The sequence below is a fragment of the Pinus tabuliformis genome, chromosome 3_1 (assembly GCF_031772625.1).
Source record: "Pinus tabuliformis cultivar Carrire ecotype Pingquan chromosome 3_1, CPIR1, whole genome shotgun sequence".
In the NCBI taxonomy this organism is placed as follows: Eukaryota; Viridiplantae; Streptophyta; class Pinopsida; order Pinales; family Pinaceae; genus Pinus; species Pinus tabuliformis.
Genome location: NC_142301.1, coordinates 566,930,058 through 566,947,974, shown reverse-complemented (window position 1 = coordinate 566,947,974; position 17,917 = coordinate 566,930,058). Strand labels below are relative to the sequence as shown.

Here is a 17,917-nt window from a genome sequence, read left to right as displayed (position 1 = left end):
CAGTCATGGGCATAATGTGCTAGCCCTTCGCAATTGTAACATATCAGCTGGTTGCGACCTCTTCCTGGTCCCATTCCACCTCAACCTCGTTCGCGTCCCTAAAATCCAGTGCGCGCCATCCCTGCATTTTGATCGAGGGCCCGTGTTTCGGTCTGAACTCTGTAGGTAGGATTCTGATCCATCATCAGTTCATAACTTCTACAGGTATGCTCATCGTGGCCTACTAACCTGCAAAAAATACAAAACAACTACGGGGAAGTCTATGTATACTTCTATAATAGATGGCAGTTATCTGTAGCATGTTTTCATCCTATCTGACAAATCGCACACCATAATGTAGGTGCCGCGCTTGGTCTTATTTGTACCTTTGGTCTCAATGGCATTGGTCCTCCTCCCACTAGGTAGTTCGCGAAGACTGGACAATGGTCCTTGCCATGTCCCTGGCCTTTGCACTTTATGCACCATACCTCCTCACGTGCTTGTGGGTGAGATGTGTTGTCTTATTATAAACTCTGCATCTCAAGGCATAAGTTTTTCAACTGTGTTGGATCTGTTGAAATCCCATGTTAGGATCTTGTATCAGGGTCTCATGCAGTCTCATTACGATCTCCAAGGCCTCAACCTGAGTGGTTAGCTTCTGCTGTGACAACGCGTTCCTTAGATGCGGCATTAGTGATGCTACAAACCATGCGCGGTGTTGCCCATCCATCAAGGTCATATTGGCTTCACGAATTGTACACTTCAGTCTCTGATCCAGCTCCCAGGGGGTCTCGCTTGGAAGCATCGTGATTTCCTTAAATCCAATGATCGGTCGTGTCTCTGATTTTGTCCTGCTAAATTCCTTGTTTAGCGTAGCTTGGATATCCGTGATTCCTATGTTCGGATTGTCATTGGAATGCTTAATATACCAAGTCATTGTGCGATCCTACAGTGCACTGACCAGTGTTGCTTTCTTTATATTGTCATCCGTGATTCCTTGCACTTTCCATACAGCCCTTACCACGAACCAAAACTAGTCTGGATATTCATTCCCTACTCCTTTGAACACCGCAACTTTATCGCGCTTGCCATATTGAACAATGGTGGTGGCGGAGGTGGTGTGGGTGAAGACGAGGGTGAAGATGGTGAAACTGGTGGTGGTGTAGGTGGGGGTGGTATGCGCGGAATTTGTTGCTTTATCAGACTGATCACACTTCTTGGTGAAACCTTCGTGAGATCTTCCTCGCTTTCTCGCAAAGGTGAAACCAAGGGGCTAGTGTCTAGTTCTTTTACCTTTGTTTCTGTAGATCCTCCCACTTCATGTAGCCCCAAATATCAATTTATTTGCATAACCCATTTTTCACACAGTAGCATTTTAATCCAAGTGTTCAAAGATTTAACGTACTTACCTCGCAGTCCTTTGATGAAGCATCATTCCACCTCGCTATAGCTGATTGAAATATCTACCGCGAACTTGGTGATAAATCCTCCTATAATTCGATTGAGCCAATGATCCACAACACACGCGATCTTATCTTCCGATGCTTCCAGTCTGCGCACCAACTCTGGAGTCCACACAATAGGTTTGTCGAGCCTACACCTTCCTTAACTGTCTGCTAGCTTCGCGATCCACTCGTACAGCTCAGAGGGGAAGGATGCAAAGAAAATTTTGTGGATTTCCGTATATAAGTAGCAATCTAACCACTCTTCCTTTGATAATCACAGATTCCTATTTTCCTGTGCCGTGAACTCGTGAATCTTTTTGTCCAACCACTCTTCAATTCTTCTCTTTGTTGGATTCCAATGATACGACATCAGAAATCTCTATGCAGATCCCGGTCTTGACAACGGAACCATTTGTTGGCTTATTGGGGCCTGACCCAGGTTCAAAGTTAAGTTAGCCAAACAAATCCCAATACTACTGGCCCTTTCGGCAACAGTCCGTGGAGCGCGGACTGAGGTCTCACCCAAAGTAGTATGGGAGGGTGCTAGAACCAGGTTTCCGCACCCTGGAGATGTTTGAGGAGTTCAACTGGTTTCGTGGTTTGACCCTGCGCGTAGGTTGCTTCACGCACTTTCCTGTACTTCTCAACCTGGTATATGGTCTTTACGCAACTCTACCTAGGGGCCGAGCGTCGCGTTCTACGTTATTACCCAAGACCTTACTGGTATTCCAATGTTAGTTACTTAGCTTTGCCTACTTGAGTGGTTTAAGTGTACTTAACAATATAAACCATCCATACAGGTGCGCGCAGTAAATAAATAGTACATTTGCAAATTATATCAATCATTCATTAACCCAAGAACAGATACACAAAATGATAACAAAGATTCTCTTTATTAATTCTTTCCTTGGTTACATACTTGACTCCACCCTGCACACTCAGCTGCAGACTACTAGGCCTCTATGCACTCAGCTGCAGAGCCTTCTCCTACCCTACGACCCAAAGACATACTTCGAATTGCAACTCAATCACTTCGATTCTCTTTCCTTCTTCTCTACTTCCTTTTCTTTTACACTTAGAGCCTCGCTCTATTTATACAATCCCATGGTCCGCAGACCATGGGTAGGTCTATCCCACCGACATTACATTAAAAAAACTAGGGCAGACAACCTTGTGACTCTATCCTTGGTTACATACTTGACTCCACCCTGCACACTCAACTGCAGACTACTAGGCCTCTACGCACTCAGCTGCAGAGCCTTCTCCTACCCTACGACCCAAAGACATACTTCGAATTACAACTCAATCACTTCGATTCTCTTTCCTTCTTCTCTACTTCCTTTTCTTTTACACTTAGAGCCTCGCTCTATTTATACAATCCCATGGTCCGAAGACCATGGGTAGGTCTATCCCACCGACATTACATTAAAAAAACTAGGGCAGACAACCTTGTGACTCTATCATACTTTCGCGTCCGCAATTCGCGGAGCTTTACAACAAGAATGGGTCAAAACTTGGGATTTGAGCCCCAAAACATGCCTTGGGGGGATTCCATGCCCAACAACAAACAAACCACAAAATTGTTAATTGAATTTGTTAATGTTGATTATCCCACAATCACATCACATGGGGAGAATCAAAACAAAAGTAAAAAGCCACATGATAATGACAAGTAGATGTCATTATCCATAGCACAGATGAAACACATCAAAAGAAACATATATTGCTAAAATATTTGCCTTTGTAGAGACGAATTCTTAGAAAATGAGACATTTCCAAAACCATATTTTCCAAAGTGAAAATTATTGAAAAATGAATTAGAGCATTGAGAAAACACTTTCCAGTAGGCATGTTCTTGCCAACAATTACCTTGATGTTTTTTCAATGAAAACAAGAGATATGAAACAAGAAATTAGTAAATATTGCAGAACATTCTAATTACACTAAGCTGGAACTTATGGCAACACTCTTTCTTCAATAGGTTGCAAAAACATCAGTTACTCTTGTCAGGTTGAGTTTTGTATTCTGAAACAAGGAAACAACCTTCTATTGTAAGATTAGACAAACAAAATAATGGCTTGATTTGCTCAAGTTAACATATATTTGAGTGGGCAATACCCTATTTCTCTTACAAAAAACTTGCACTTGATCCTAACCACTGCTTGCTTGAGGAGATTGGCCTTGTAGAAAGACAACTCTCCAAGAGCCCTTTTATAAAAGAAGAGTAGGTTTTCATGCCTGGACACACACTGTTCAAAAATATATGCTTCCAAGCTCTTAGAGCCATGTTGAGATCTGATTACAACATTTTAAGAGTAAAAGAAGGACTTGATAATTCAGTGCATGGATAGGAATCGAAAGCTAACAAACGTTGAATTTCAACTTACTCAAAGAATATATATACATAATGAAGAACCTCTAAGTTAATTTTGATCATGAAGGGAATTTGTTCTAGCCAAAATAATAATCCACACTACATCTAAAATGAAAAGAATCCAAGTATGTTGCTTGAAATATGAGATTAATATCTGTGAAGTTTTGGCCTCATCCTCACTGATAAAATTGACTACAAATCATCAAAACCTCAATAAAATCCCCACTGACATTGTTCATGTTTTTTCAACAGAGTAATTCTTCATGCTTCAATACACGACGTTCAATAATATATGCTTCCAAGCTCTCAAACCCGTGTTGAGATCTGATAACAACATTTTAAGAGTAAAAAAAAGATGTGATCTCTAGTGCAAGGATAGGAACAGAAAGCTAACAAACATTGATTTCAATTTATTCAATAAACATATATACAAAGTGAAGCATCTCTAAGTTAATTTTTATAATGAATGGAATTTTTTTTGGCCAAAATAATAGTCCACATTGCATATAAAATGAAATGAATCACATTATGTTGCTTGAAATATTAGAATAAGATCTGTGAAGTTTGGACCTCATCCTCACTGATAAAATTGAGTGACAACTAATCGAAACGTCGATAAAAACCCCACTAACTTTGTTCATGTTTCTACTGCACACAAGATTAACATGTTCATTCAAAATTTTAAATTCAAGAATACATTGGCTTATGAAATCAAACTTTATGTTAAAGTAATTGGAGAGGAACCCAACACTTGCACCCAAAGAAAGAGTTCATACCTCGATATCGTTTATCACATCTTTCTCTGAATCTTTTCCACTTTCCCATGCATGACTCATGCCTATACCATGTATGCAATTATGATTTTTAAAATATAAAGCAACATACTTCTAACATCACTTGAATCCAAGCATCATAATGGAAACTAAAGTGCAAAGGAATGCCATTCAAAGCAAGTTTTAGAAACAAAATATTAGGCCTTAATACTTGATGACTTTTTGGTCATATGTTTTTGAAAATCCTATTGATATGGCCCAACCTCTGCCCCTAAATTTGCCTCTCCCAATGCCATGATCTCTTATCCTACAACCTCCAAAATCTGCAAAAAAAATGAAGAAAAAATACCAATTACATCTACTATTAGTGTGTACTAGTCATTGTATTAAAAAACACTTTTTGGGATTTACACTCACCAGTAATTTTGCTTGCATTTTAGACTTCATAATGATATACACAAATCTCACTATGAGAATGGATTTGATCTTTGTCATGTCCAAGCTCTTATCCCGGTCTTCTGCTTCGGCTAGTGCGTGAACAAAGTTTACAGATCCTCTTCCACTGCCTTCCTTAAGTAAAAGGCATTGCTCTTTGATGACCTGATCATACAATTCATTAACCCATTGCATAATTTCATGCATTCACTTTTCATGACCCCGCCGAACTAGAGGCCTTAGTAAGGTAAGATAATCTCCAATGTTGAAAGCATTGATCAAAGAAAAGGATTCATAAATTTAGGCCTTATGTTTAGCGGCCAATTTAGGGCCTGCACCACTTCAACCAAAAGCCCTTTGGCCTAATATCATTCTGGTAATGACATTGCTTTTCAATGACCCAAACAGGTTTCTCATGTTAATACTCCTTCCTTCATGAGATTCCTTGAGCACGTCCCCCACCATGCATTGAACTTCTTCATTTCTTCCTTTTATGTAAGAATCAATCTTCTTTGGAGTTAAAGAGCAATGTTAAGACCAAAGTGAGGTTTGATATTTTAAAATCAATCAAGGAACTTGCATCTGAAATATGTCCAGTTGGTGCCAAGTCAGTGGAGGAGGATATTATCACAAATAACAGGGATCCTGCAAGGAAAATAGAAAATGGAAAAATGAAGGTCCTTTACCCATGCAATGCTACATGATAGTTTTAATATATTAAGGTTTATGAAACTTGGTACTGTTGATAAAGGCAAGGATACTAACTGATAAATTGCACTTCTGCATTCATTCCATTGAACATAATTTTGTCTAGTGATTTACACAAAATAGTTCTCCATTCATCTAATTTTGTTGCAACAGGGCTAGAAATTCATATAAATGCATGGTAAACAACAACTCTGCTAAATTTTTGGTTATTGGTTTAAGTAATGTAAAATTTCATCATTTGGAAATGGACCATAATAACTGCATTTCAAATAGCTCATTTAATACCTGTGGTTTCCTTACAACCCTCCACACATTATTGATAACATATATTAAAAAAATTTTATCTAGATCTAGACAAATCAATAGGAGCATTGAGAAAACCCTTTCTAGAAAGCAACAAGTACCCTTATGAATTTTCAACACAAACAAAAGATATGAAATGAGAAGTTAGTAAATACTGCAAAAATTTCTGATTACACTAAGCTAGAACATATGGAAACAATATTTTTTTGGGATTTAAAGTCACCTCCATAAGAAAAAGTATTTTTCTAATTAACTTCATTTTCTGGCAATGGATCCTAATAACTACTGTTAGTTGTGCTACAATTTGCAGCATTTGGTGGGCAAAAGAGTAGGTTTTGCAGTGCTGGTTGTGCTTTCATGAGGTTCGCAGCAGTGGATTTCTTCTTCCCCTTCATTCTCCTTATTCGCCCTCGTAACCCCTTAATCTTTGTTTTCTTCCTAAACTCTGTATAAACTCATATTTACTTAAACCGCCGCTTACACTCTTAAACTCCCCATTCCTCCATTTTCCACTTAAATTTCTTCATAACTCTTTTTTCACCGACTCTCATGCGTTTTTGTTTAAATGCTTTGAAAACCCCGATCCTCGTTTAAACCTCGTTTAAACGTATTCTTTGTTTAATCCCTGGCATTAACCTCTTAATCCATTATAACCCGTTTGTTTTAACTCCCGTGCGCTTAACACATGAACCTACGCCAAAATCGCCCTCTGTCGTTTTTTTTAAATCCTCACCGTTGATCGTTCAGATCTAACGGTCTTCATTGTTTCATCGCATTCATTAAACATCGATCAGTTTCCCCACCGCATGACCGTCCATTGCAGATCGGACGGCTGGTGCTTTCCCCGATCGCGCGACCTGCGCACGCGATAACCCGTGGGGGAATGGTTTTGGGCGGCCACGTGTCATAAATTGATTGTATCACGCCCCGCGATACGGAAACCGCCGATGGTTGATAGGTGGTGCGGGGAATACCGCCCGCCTCCCAAAATCGTCCTCCTGCCCGTTAACGACCGTGCTTCTTCCGCGTGCGATCACCGTTGGATCTGCCCGATGGTGATCCAACAGCTCATATTCACTCTGGCTGTTACTTCCCGATTCCTCCCACCAGTGATCTCCGCCGTTGATCTTTGTAATCCGACGACTGAGATTCATCCTCCCGCTCATTTATCTGATTCCTTGTCTTCCAATGGCCTCCGTAATCCAATCTGCGTCGTTAATTCGTGCAATCCGACGGCTGCCGTTCAATCCCGACCCTCTCATGCATCAATATTGTTTTCGTGCCTCTGACCTGTGTTGTTCACCCGAAGGATGAAGGGGATGATCTACCTGCTCTCTGCGTAGTTAAAGCTTCACCCACTGCATTCAAGGGACTGTACACTTGAAGGACAAACATGATGATCTCGAGCAGTGAAGAGCATTTATCAGGCATGGAATTTAATCCATAATTCACTCCAGCTGCCAGAGAAGGACATCAGATTATATAAAAAGGCCGATTTTGTCCATTAAAATCAGCAGACTGTATCAGAGACCATATCTAATTTTAAATGTGGTTGGTGGTCAGTTAAGACACCTCCACGCTTAGTAGCAGAGATATTTTGTAGCCAACCTAATATATGTTTAGAAGACAGAATGTATGAGGTTGATGAGTGTTATTTTGTTGTGAACTTCAACTTCTGGAGACTGTAACTACTATGTAACCTGCAGCGTTTGGTCTTCATTTCCAACTAATGCAAGCTTCTTTTGCTGTTAATTGCTCACTTTCCACTTCTTCTTTGTTCCAAGTTGTGCCTGTTGTGCATTAGTTCATGTGCTGTGAATGTTTAGCATCACAGGGGTTGTCATCCCACCTTTGTATTAGAATTTCACTGTATGATTGAATTTGTATGCAGGTTTCTATTGTCTTAATGTCAGAGAGCTGTCATCCTGTCTGTGCATTAAGAAATAGATTGACAGACCTTTTAACTGGTTGTAGCTGGCCATATCAAGGTCCTGTGCATCTGCTGGTGTGATCAATATTCTCCATCATCACATTTTCCTTAAAACTATGAGTAATTGGTGGTCTAAAGCCTTGTAATTTGGGGGTGTTCATCCGTCTAGGGTTAAGCATAGTAGAAGTGGTTATCTGGCTTGAATATGTAGCATTTGTTTCATTCATCCACCATTTATCCAACATTTTTGTTCAGTTGTAATGTTCCCAAGCATCTTTGATATACAGGTTTCTTGGGGTGATAACATTAATTGGCGTCATTGCCAGGGAGAGGAGAATCGAAGCTCAGCTTCCCTAGGAGAAGGACACAGCTTCAAGCTTTGATGATAGACAAGGTTTGAACACAATTTCTGGTTGTAATCATCTATTTGGCGACTCCATTGGTGGAAGACCATCATTTGGCGACTCCACATTGAAGTTCTGGCGCAGTTATTGAGATATGATCGAAGACATCTTAGAAATCAGCAGCTGACCAGTGCCTGATCCTGAGAAGACTGTTAAACAGAAGAAAGACTTCGTAGAGAGGAGCACCAGGGTCAAGTAAGCCTTAAAGAAATTTTATGTATATCTGCCAGTGTAGAAATACCCTCAGAGATCCATACAGCTCTTTAGTTATTCATTTCCCTTTTGGACCTCAGTTGAAAGAAGCATCCATGCTATCCTTTATATTCCTCTGTTTCTGCCATTCCATTCATTGATTCATTCTACTCAGTCCACCAGTATCCTTTTACCTTACCTCAGTCATGGCAAGCCAACAAGCTCTCACAAAGATAGAAAAAATAGTTGCTGCTAGGTATGCACCCTTAGTCTTGCCTACCCCTTTGAATGCCATGCTTGCAGGAGATTATCGAGAATTCATGCCTAAGTTTACTGGTTCAGAAGGAATATCAGGTGAAGAGCATTTAGAGTCCTTTTACAGCTATGCTGATAACCTAGATATCAATGAAGAGATGCCTGGATGAGGGTTTTTGTTCAAAGCCTAGATGGGGAAGCTAGAAAATGGTTTAGAAATTTACCCCCTAGGTCGATTGCAGACATTGATGCTCTAGATGATGTTTTCCTAAAGCACATAATAAAGATCTGCTCTTTTATCATGATGAATTTGGGAACTTGTAGAGAGAAGATGGTGAGCTGCTGTCTGAATTTAACAATAGATTTAATCATATATACAACAGAATGCCACCTGAAATAAGACCCACCCCTGCTTCTGCCATGATTACTTATTCTAATGCCTTTGATTCTCAGTTCTGCTTGCTGTTAAGACAAAGAAAATGTGCTTCTTTGGCTGATATGCAAGATGCAGCCTTTGAAATAGAAGCAAACATTATTGCTGCAGAAAAACTCGAAGGTGAAGATGAAAGGAGAAGACAGGGAGGTGAATCCTCATCATCCTCAGCGCCTGAGATAGATGAATTAGCTAGGATGATTGAGTTTTTGGCCTTTGAAGTTTCCAAGCTAAAGGTCGAGCAACATTTTGAAGAAGCTGGAGCTCATTGTTCTTTTTCTTTTCTAACTCCAAATCCATATAGAGGAACACATGAGAATTTGCAGATTTTGCAAGGAAATAAGATTACAAATGAAGACAAAGAGGTGAGGCCCCTTTTACAGAATATAGTCATGGAAGAAGTGAAGCATGAGGAGGAGGTCCATGTTTTGGAAGGTGCTCCTTTCCTAACAAGGGCTGCGTATGAAGAAGAATTGTCCAAAGGCACTGTTTGCCAGTTTGTTGTAGCTGCAGAACAACAGGCTAATCAGCAGAATCAAGTAGCAGCAGATCCCTTCCTCCAAGAATCTGAGCTTGAACCCTGCTCATCTTCACATGGCTATGAAGACCTGCAAATTTTCCAGCCTGCTATCATCCCTGGCCCAGTGATTAAAGAGGGAGAAGTAAGCTCCCCATCATCTTTTGTCCCTCTATCCAATCAAGAAAAAATCCCTCAGAGTTTCCCCTTGAACATTGAAGCAGGAAATAGCTCAATGCTCAAGGCTGAGACTGATCACCTCAGTTTTGATTTTCTGAAGCCTGCTCAGGTGGCCTCCACTCAGATTGAAAAGACAACTTATCAGATGACAGAGGAAGAGGATGCACAGTGTTGGAATCCCTCCTTGGATGAGGACTGTTCTAACAAAGATTCAGGGGTAGAAAGGTCTCTGTGTCCCTTGCACAAGAAATTGATGGTTCATCATTCATATTAGTTATGCAGACCGTAGATGACACAGATAAATACACAGTATTTATCGTTATCCAACAGGTGTATAAAGGCTCCCATGAAGAACATCCAAGGAGGAAAATGCACAGAAGGGAGATGAAGGTTGATCCATTTCTACCTATTAAGCTCAAATGCCCTAAACTCTTTGAGGTAGAGGATCAAATAAATCCTGTCTTGCTGATTTATGATGAACCGGATGAGAGGCAACAATTTTGATGGCCCGGCAAATGGGCAGTTTTTGAAGTTTTAAGTTTTCAGGCCTTAATAGTTGTAAGCAATTTCTTTTTCAGTTTTAGCAGTAGGTTTAATTTGACTCCATCCCCAATGGACACTAGGCAATGTTTTTAAGTTGATTTTGCATGAAGGCATTGGTCTGCAGTTCTTGAGACCTCATAGGGAGGATCTCATTCACAGAAGGAGCCAATGTTAGCTCTGCTACAGTTTGCAGCATTAGGTGGGAAAAAAAGCAGGTTTGGCAGTTCTAGTTGTGCTTTCAAGAGGTTTGCAGCAGTGGATTTCTTCTTCCCCTTCATTCTCCTTATTCGCCCTCGTAACCCCTCAAACTCTATTTTCTTCCTAAACTCTGTATAAACTCATATTTACTTAAACCCCCGCTTACATTCTTAAACTCCCCATTCCTCCGTTTTCCACTTAAATTTCTTCATAACTCCTTTTTCACCGGCTCTCGCGCGTTTTTGTTTAAATGCTTTGAAAACCCCGATCCCCATTTAAACCTTGTTTAAACGCATTCTTCATTTACTCCCTGGCATTAACCTCTTAATCCATTATAACCATTTGTTTTAACTCCCGAGCGCTTAACACATGAACCCGCACCAAAATAGCCCTCTGTCGTTTTTTTAAATCCTCACCATTGATTGTTCAGATCTAACGGTCTTCATTGTATCATCGCATTTGTTAAACATCGATCAGTTTCCTCGCCGTCTGACTATCCATCGCAGATCGAACGGCTGGCGCTTTCCCTGATCGCGCAACCTACGCATGCGATAACCCGCAGGGGAATGGTTTTGGGTGGCTACGTGTCATAATTTGATTGTATCATGCCCCACGATACGGAAACCGCCGATGGTTGATAGGCGGTGCGGGGAATACCGCGCGCCTCCCAAAACCCTCCTCCCGCTCGTTAACGACCGTGCTTCTTCCGCGTGCGATCATCGTTGGATCTGACCGACGGTGATCCGACGGCTCATATTCACTCCACCTGTTACTTCCCGATTCCTCCCACCAGCGATCTCCGCCATTGATCTTTATAATCCGACGGCTGAGATTCATCCTCCTGCTCATTTATCCGATTCCTTATCTTCCAATGGCCTCCATAATCCAATCTGCGCCATTCATTCGTGCAATCCAACGGTTGTCGTTCAATCCCGACCCTCTCATGCATCAATATTGTTTTCGTGCCTCTGACCTGTGTTGTTCACCCGAAGGATGAAGGGGATGATCTACCTGCTCTTTGCACAGTTAAAGATTCACCCGTTGCATTCAAGAGACTGTACACCTGAAGGACAAATAGGACGATCTCGAGCAGTGAAGAGCATTTATCAAGGCATGGAATTTAATCCATAATTCACTCCCGCTGCTAGAGAAGGACATCAGACTATTTAAAAAGACCGATTTTGTCCATTAAAATCAGCAGACTGTATCAGAGACCATATCTAATTGTAAATGTGGTTGGTGGTCAGTTAAGACACCTCCATGCTTAGGAGCAGAGATATTTTGTAGCCAACCTCTATATATGTTCAGAAGACAGAATGTATGAGGTTGATGAGTGTTATTCTGTTGTGAGCTTCAACTTCTGGTCTTCATTTCCAGCTAATGCAAGTTTTTTTTGTTGTTAATTGCTCACTTTCCACTTCTTCTTTGTTCCAGGCTATGCCTGTTGTGCATTAGTTCATGTGCTATGACTGTTTAGCATCTGAGGGGCTGTCATCCCACCTCCGTGTTAGAATTTAGCTGTATCACTAAATTTGTATGCAGGTTTCTGTGGTTTTAATGCTAGAGAGCTTTCATCTTGTGCATTAATAAATAGATTGATAGACCTTTTAACTGGTTGCAGCTGGCCATCTCAGGGTCCTGTGCATCTGCTGGTGTGATCAGTATTCTCCATCATCACATTTTCCTTAAAACTGTGAGTAATTGGTGGTCTAAAACCTTGTAGTCTGGGGGTGTTCACCCATGTCTGGGGTTAAGCATAGTAAAAGTGGTTATCTGACTTGAATATGCAGCATTTGTTTCATTCATCCACCATTTATCCAACATTTTTGTTGAATTGTAATGCTCCCGCGCATCTCTGATATACAACCTAGGAGAGTTTCTTGAGGTGATAACAACTACCATTAAAATAACTCATATAATATCAATGATTTGCATGCAACCCTCCACGCATTATCAACGATGGTCGTTGGGCTTTGTAATATTTGGGGAAAATGGATTCGGATCCATGTCAACCATTGTTGTGAGCAGGAATGGATTCACGTTCGCTACAATATGTAGGATTTTGAGTGGTGGTGCGAAGGGGATTCGATATATGGCAGTTGGATTTCCGTACGCAAATCATAACAATTTCAAAAGTTGACCTGACCCACGATTCTCCACCGAGACCATATCTTGCTACCGAACTCAACATTGTCCCTGGCATAGCCTGTCGATACATGCCACGACGGAGTAGTTGGGAATTTCTGATGATTCCGAACAAAATTCAACAGAGCATAACAATGCTCTGATACCACTGTTGGGGATTTTTCTGGTAAAATCCCAAAAACAAACAAATAAAACTGAACACAGAGGCAATGCTCTGTTTCTCTTTTCTCCACAAGATCTTTTGCACAGGGAAGCTTAAAATAAAATGTCTGAGAACAGAGTATTACACACCCACACAAAGAGATTTGTATTCATTAAAATATAATGCCTGATACATATTCATCCTCTTTTACTGAGAGGGATTCACCAAAAATACATTCAGCCAACAAAAATAAAACTCTGTCTCCTCCTGAGAATTTACACTGCTGGTGTGTAAAAACCCATTTTCATTTACTGCTGTAAAACCCTTTTACATTTACTGGTGTGAAAACTATTTTACTCATACTGCTGTAAAACAAATTTTTACATATGCAGTAATAATAAAAAACATTATGTGCTCACACTCCTTGCACTGTTGTGCAATGTATATACTCTCTGCTTAAAAAAAAAACAACGCATATAAAAACTTTCTACTCCCTCTGTTCTGTCTTTATGCACTGCTGTGCAATAACCTTGTTTTCTTTTGCTGCCGCCTGCTCTGATTTCATCCCATGTGCGAAATGTAAAATATTACATCCCTTAAACTTATGCGCTCCCCCTTGTTTTTCTTAGCTTGCACTGCTGTGCAAAAACCTTGGTTTTCGCTGCTGCTTCGTTTCTCAATGGTCAACGCAACAAAAACTTAACATATATAATATGTATGCCATACAAAAAAAATATAATACGTAAGAGCATATGCCCATACCTCCGGTGTAATTAAAATTTAAGGTTCTACCAACAACTTACGAACCCATTTAATTTTCAGCATGGTGAAGGTACTTCATTAATTCGCTGACAAGTCGGCGGTCAAAACAAAAGTTTGATTTTACTCCACGCAATGTATTTAATGCTGGCTCGAATGCAGGTTGAAACGATGGACGACTGAGATCGATGAGCTGCATCGGACGGTGGACAAGAATATCGGGAGCCCACTTCATGCCGAACGTTAGGCTCCGATAAACCTGTACGGAAGGAAAAATGTTGAGGATGCGTGGCTGAAAACAATTGCATCAGAGTCGATTGTCCGGAAACCACTTCACACCAAAAGGCGGTCCGAAATCTGTCAGGTGGTTTGCTGAAGCGGTTTTGTTGCTGCGTGCTGGCTGAGTTGATGGCGGATTCCGGCTGATCACTGCCCTGCCGTCGCTGTCCCGGTCCGCGTCCGCAAACTCTGCCTGCAGTTGGAATTAATATTCCAACACTCCCCTTAATTTCAACTGCTGGGCGTTTAGACATACCCAAACACTTCATCAAAAATTCAAAACTTTTCTGATCCAATGGTTTGGTCAGAATATCTGCTACCTGCTCCTTCTCTGCTCTCATGGGAGTTTTAATTTCATATCTCTCCCCTATAAGAAGATCCATATGATAGAGTTCTACCAGGGTCTTCATCAAATCTTCAATCTCTTCTTCTGTCATATTAATAAGGGTGTTGGCAGTGAAGCCTATCTCAACCATCTTGGCAAGAGTTACATATCGAACTCTGTATTCTTTAAACAGATCTTCAAGGAACTTTAATTCCTTTCTCCCATTCATGGGTTCTGTCCATTTCTTATTTTTAACTCCATCTTCTAAATGAACAGGGTCATCAACATGATTGGATAAAGCAAACAAAGAATTCATACCTTCATTTGTTGCCTTTTGTTCATTTCTCCTCAAGGGTGTCTCTTGCTGCCCTTGCGTTGGCACTGCTGTTTGGGGATGTACTTTAGCCATCTCCTCATCACCTTCATCACGAGACAAACAGTTTTTAACATTTACTATTTTCTCTAAGCTTTCATCATAAGCTTTCTCCTCAATGAACTGAGGTTTTACTGTCTTTACTTTCTCCATGCCTTGATAGGCTATATTGAGAGTTTCCCATGCTTCTTTGGATGTCTCAGCTGCTGTTGTCCTTGGAAACACACTCTCATCCACTATTCGATACAAGAAGTAGAGAGCCTTAGCATCCTCCTTCTTATAGTTCTTCAACAACTCTTTCTCTGCCCGAGTTAAGCTATTAAACTCATCATCATTTGCTGGTTTTTCAAAACCATCCTCAACAAGTTCCCATAAATATTCTGAGAAAAGAAAAGATCTCATAACTATTGCCCAATAGTCATAGTTCTTTTCATTTAATAATGGGAGCTGAGTATTAAACATACCCACGCTAGCGCTGGCGCTGGCCATTTCTTGCACTTTAAACTATGCTTCAAATACTTGACTGTATTTAAAAACAACTGATTGTCTTCAGCAGCGACACAAAAAAAACTTTGAGAAATACCTGGATTCTTTTGGCTGAGACTTCACTCTGCTGGAGAAGCTGCTGTAGCCAGAAACCTTCCTTCAGCTTCTTTGATGCCTTCAAAGAGCATGGACTAGCTTTGACATCATCAAAGAGCCTGGACCAGCTCTCATACCAAGTTGGGAATTTCTGATGATTCCGAACAAAATTCAATAGAGCATAAAAATGCTCTGATACCACTGTTGGGGATTTTTTTGGTAAAATCCCAAAAACAAACAAATAAAACTGAACACAGAGGCAATGCTCTGTTTCTCTTTTCTCCACAGGATCTTTTGCACAGGGAAGTTTAAAATAAAATGTCTGAGAACAGAGTATTACACACCCACACAAAGAGATTTGTATTCATTAAAATATAATGCCTGATACATATTCATCCTCTTTTACTGAGAGGGATTCACCAAAAATACATTCAGCCAACAAAAATAAAACTTTGTCTCCTCCTGAGAATTTACACTGCTGGTGTGTAAAAACCCATTTTCATTTACTGCTGTAAAACCCTTTTACATTTACTGGTGTGAAAACTATTTTACTCATACTGCTGTAAAACAAATTTTTACATATGCAATAATAATAAAAAACATTATGTGCTCACACTCCTCGCACTGCTGTGCAATGTATATACTCTCTGCTTCAAAAAAAACAACGCATATAAAAACTTTCTACTCCCTCTGTTCTGTCTTTATGCGCTGCTGTACAATAACCTTGTTTTCTTTTGCTGCGGCCCGCTCTGATTTCATCCCATGTGCAAAATGTAAAATATTACATCCCTTAAACTTATGCGCTCCCCCTTGTTTTTCTTAGCTTGCACTGCTGTGCAAAAACCTTGGTTTTCGCTGCTGCTTCGTTTCTCAATGGTCAACGCAACAAAAACTTAACATATATAATATGTATGCCATACAAAAAAAAATATAATACGTAAGAGCATATGCCCATACCTCCAGTGTAATTAAAATTTAAGGTTCTACCAACAACTTACGAACCCATTTAATTTTCAGCATGGTGAAGGTACTTCATTAATTCGCTGACAAGTCGGCGGTAAAACAGAAGTTTGATTTTACTCCACGCAACGTATTTAATGCTGGCTCGAATGCAGGTTGAAACGATGGACCACTGAGATCGATGAGCTGCATCGGATGGTGGACAAGAATATCGGGAGCCCACTTCATGCCGAACGTTAGGCTCCAATAAACCTGTAAGGAAGGAAAAATGCTGAGGACGCGTGGCTGAAAACAATTGCATCGGAGTCGATTGTCTGGAAACCACTTCACACCAAAAGGCAGTCCGAAATCTGTCAGGTGGTTTGCTGAAGCGGTTTTGTTGCTGCGTGGTGGCTGAGTTGATGGCGGATTCCAGCTGATCACTGCCCTGCCATGGCTGTCCCGGTCCGCGTCCACAACACTGCCTGCAGTTGGAATTAATATTCCAACAGGAGTGTCCTCAATTCGATAGCAGAGATGAAGGGATTGTTATTCTCGGAGGTTTCAATACGATCCGATAATGTTAGGTGACCCTGAATTTTTTTTCCAAAAGGAAGAACCTGTTGATGTTCACCGTGAAATTATAAGCAGTTACCGGTTGACGTCCACAGTGAAATTATAAGAACTAAGAATTAAGCAGTCACCGGTTGAAATTATAAGCAGTTAAGCAGTTAATCCATATTTTTGAAGCAGTCAGTGGTTGACGTCTCTCTTGAAATTATAACCACTATAAATTGTCAGTATTAGTGAGTGAAGGCAACGAAAAATATTAATGGGTTGATGTTATTGTTTTATATTAGATATTGAAATATTTTTAATATTTGGAGATCATTTTAAATTTATTTTTGATATTTAGATACTTTGAAATTTTGTTATTATTATTAACAAATTTTATTTTATATTTTTTTATTAGGTAATATTAATAACTTCGATACATTTTATTTTTAATATTTTTAGGTAATTATACAGTTAAAATGTCTATAACATTTTAACACTATTGTTGGATTAATGTTGGAAAAGTAATGATTTTTAAATAATATTATTAAAAAAATTTAAGATGTATACTTTCAATTTTTTCCATATTAAATTTTAAAAAATTGAATTTTTTCTATATCAAATCGAATTCCAATCTGAATTTGAATTCAAATTTGGTAACTATGAATTGGACTTGTTTTACAAGATTCTAGAAGATGCAGCTCGCAAGTTGGAGGCTTTTAAAATAATTACGAAAGATGAATGGTATTAAATTTTAGAAAATCGAATTTTTCCATATCGAATCGAATTCAATCCAAATCTGAAGTCAAATTTGGTAACTATGAGTTGGACTTGCTTTACAAGATTCTAGAAGATGCAGCTTGCAAAGTTGGAGGCTTTTAAAATAATTACGAAAGATGAATGGTTGGGAAGAACTTTATCCGTTCTAGAATTTTGATTTTTTAAATCTTTTGACATATAAGGAATAGTCATAATTGTATTTTTCAATTATTCATTTTGTATTATTCTAGATCAAAATCTATTATAAAAGCTTCATTAAATTTAAAATTTACAATCTCAATCATTTGCCCTGTATAATAAAAAATATACATATATAGAATCTATTTAAACAAAAAAAAATTGCAGTATGTATGAAAAAAAGTTCAAATT

General features: G+C 39.6%; 1 pseudogene; it reads right to left on the bottom strand.

Annotated features, from left to right (window-relative positions):
* Window positions 1-14,022: 14,022 nt before the first annotated feature.
* Window positions 14,023-14,548, bottom strand: LOC149188249 (floricaula/leafy-like protein FL1 pseudogene; annotated as a pseudogene).
* Between the last annotated feature and the right edge of the window lie 3,369 nt (window positions 14,549-17,917).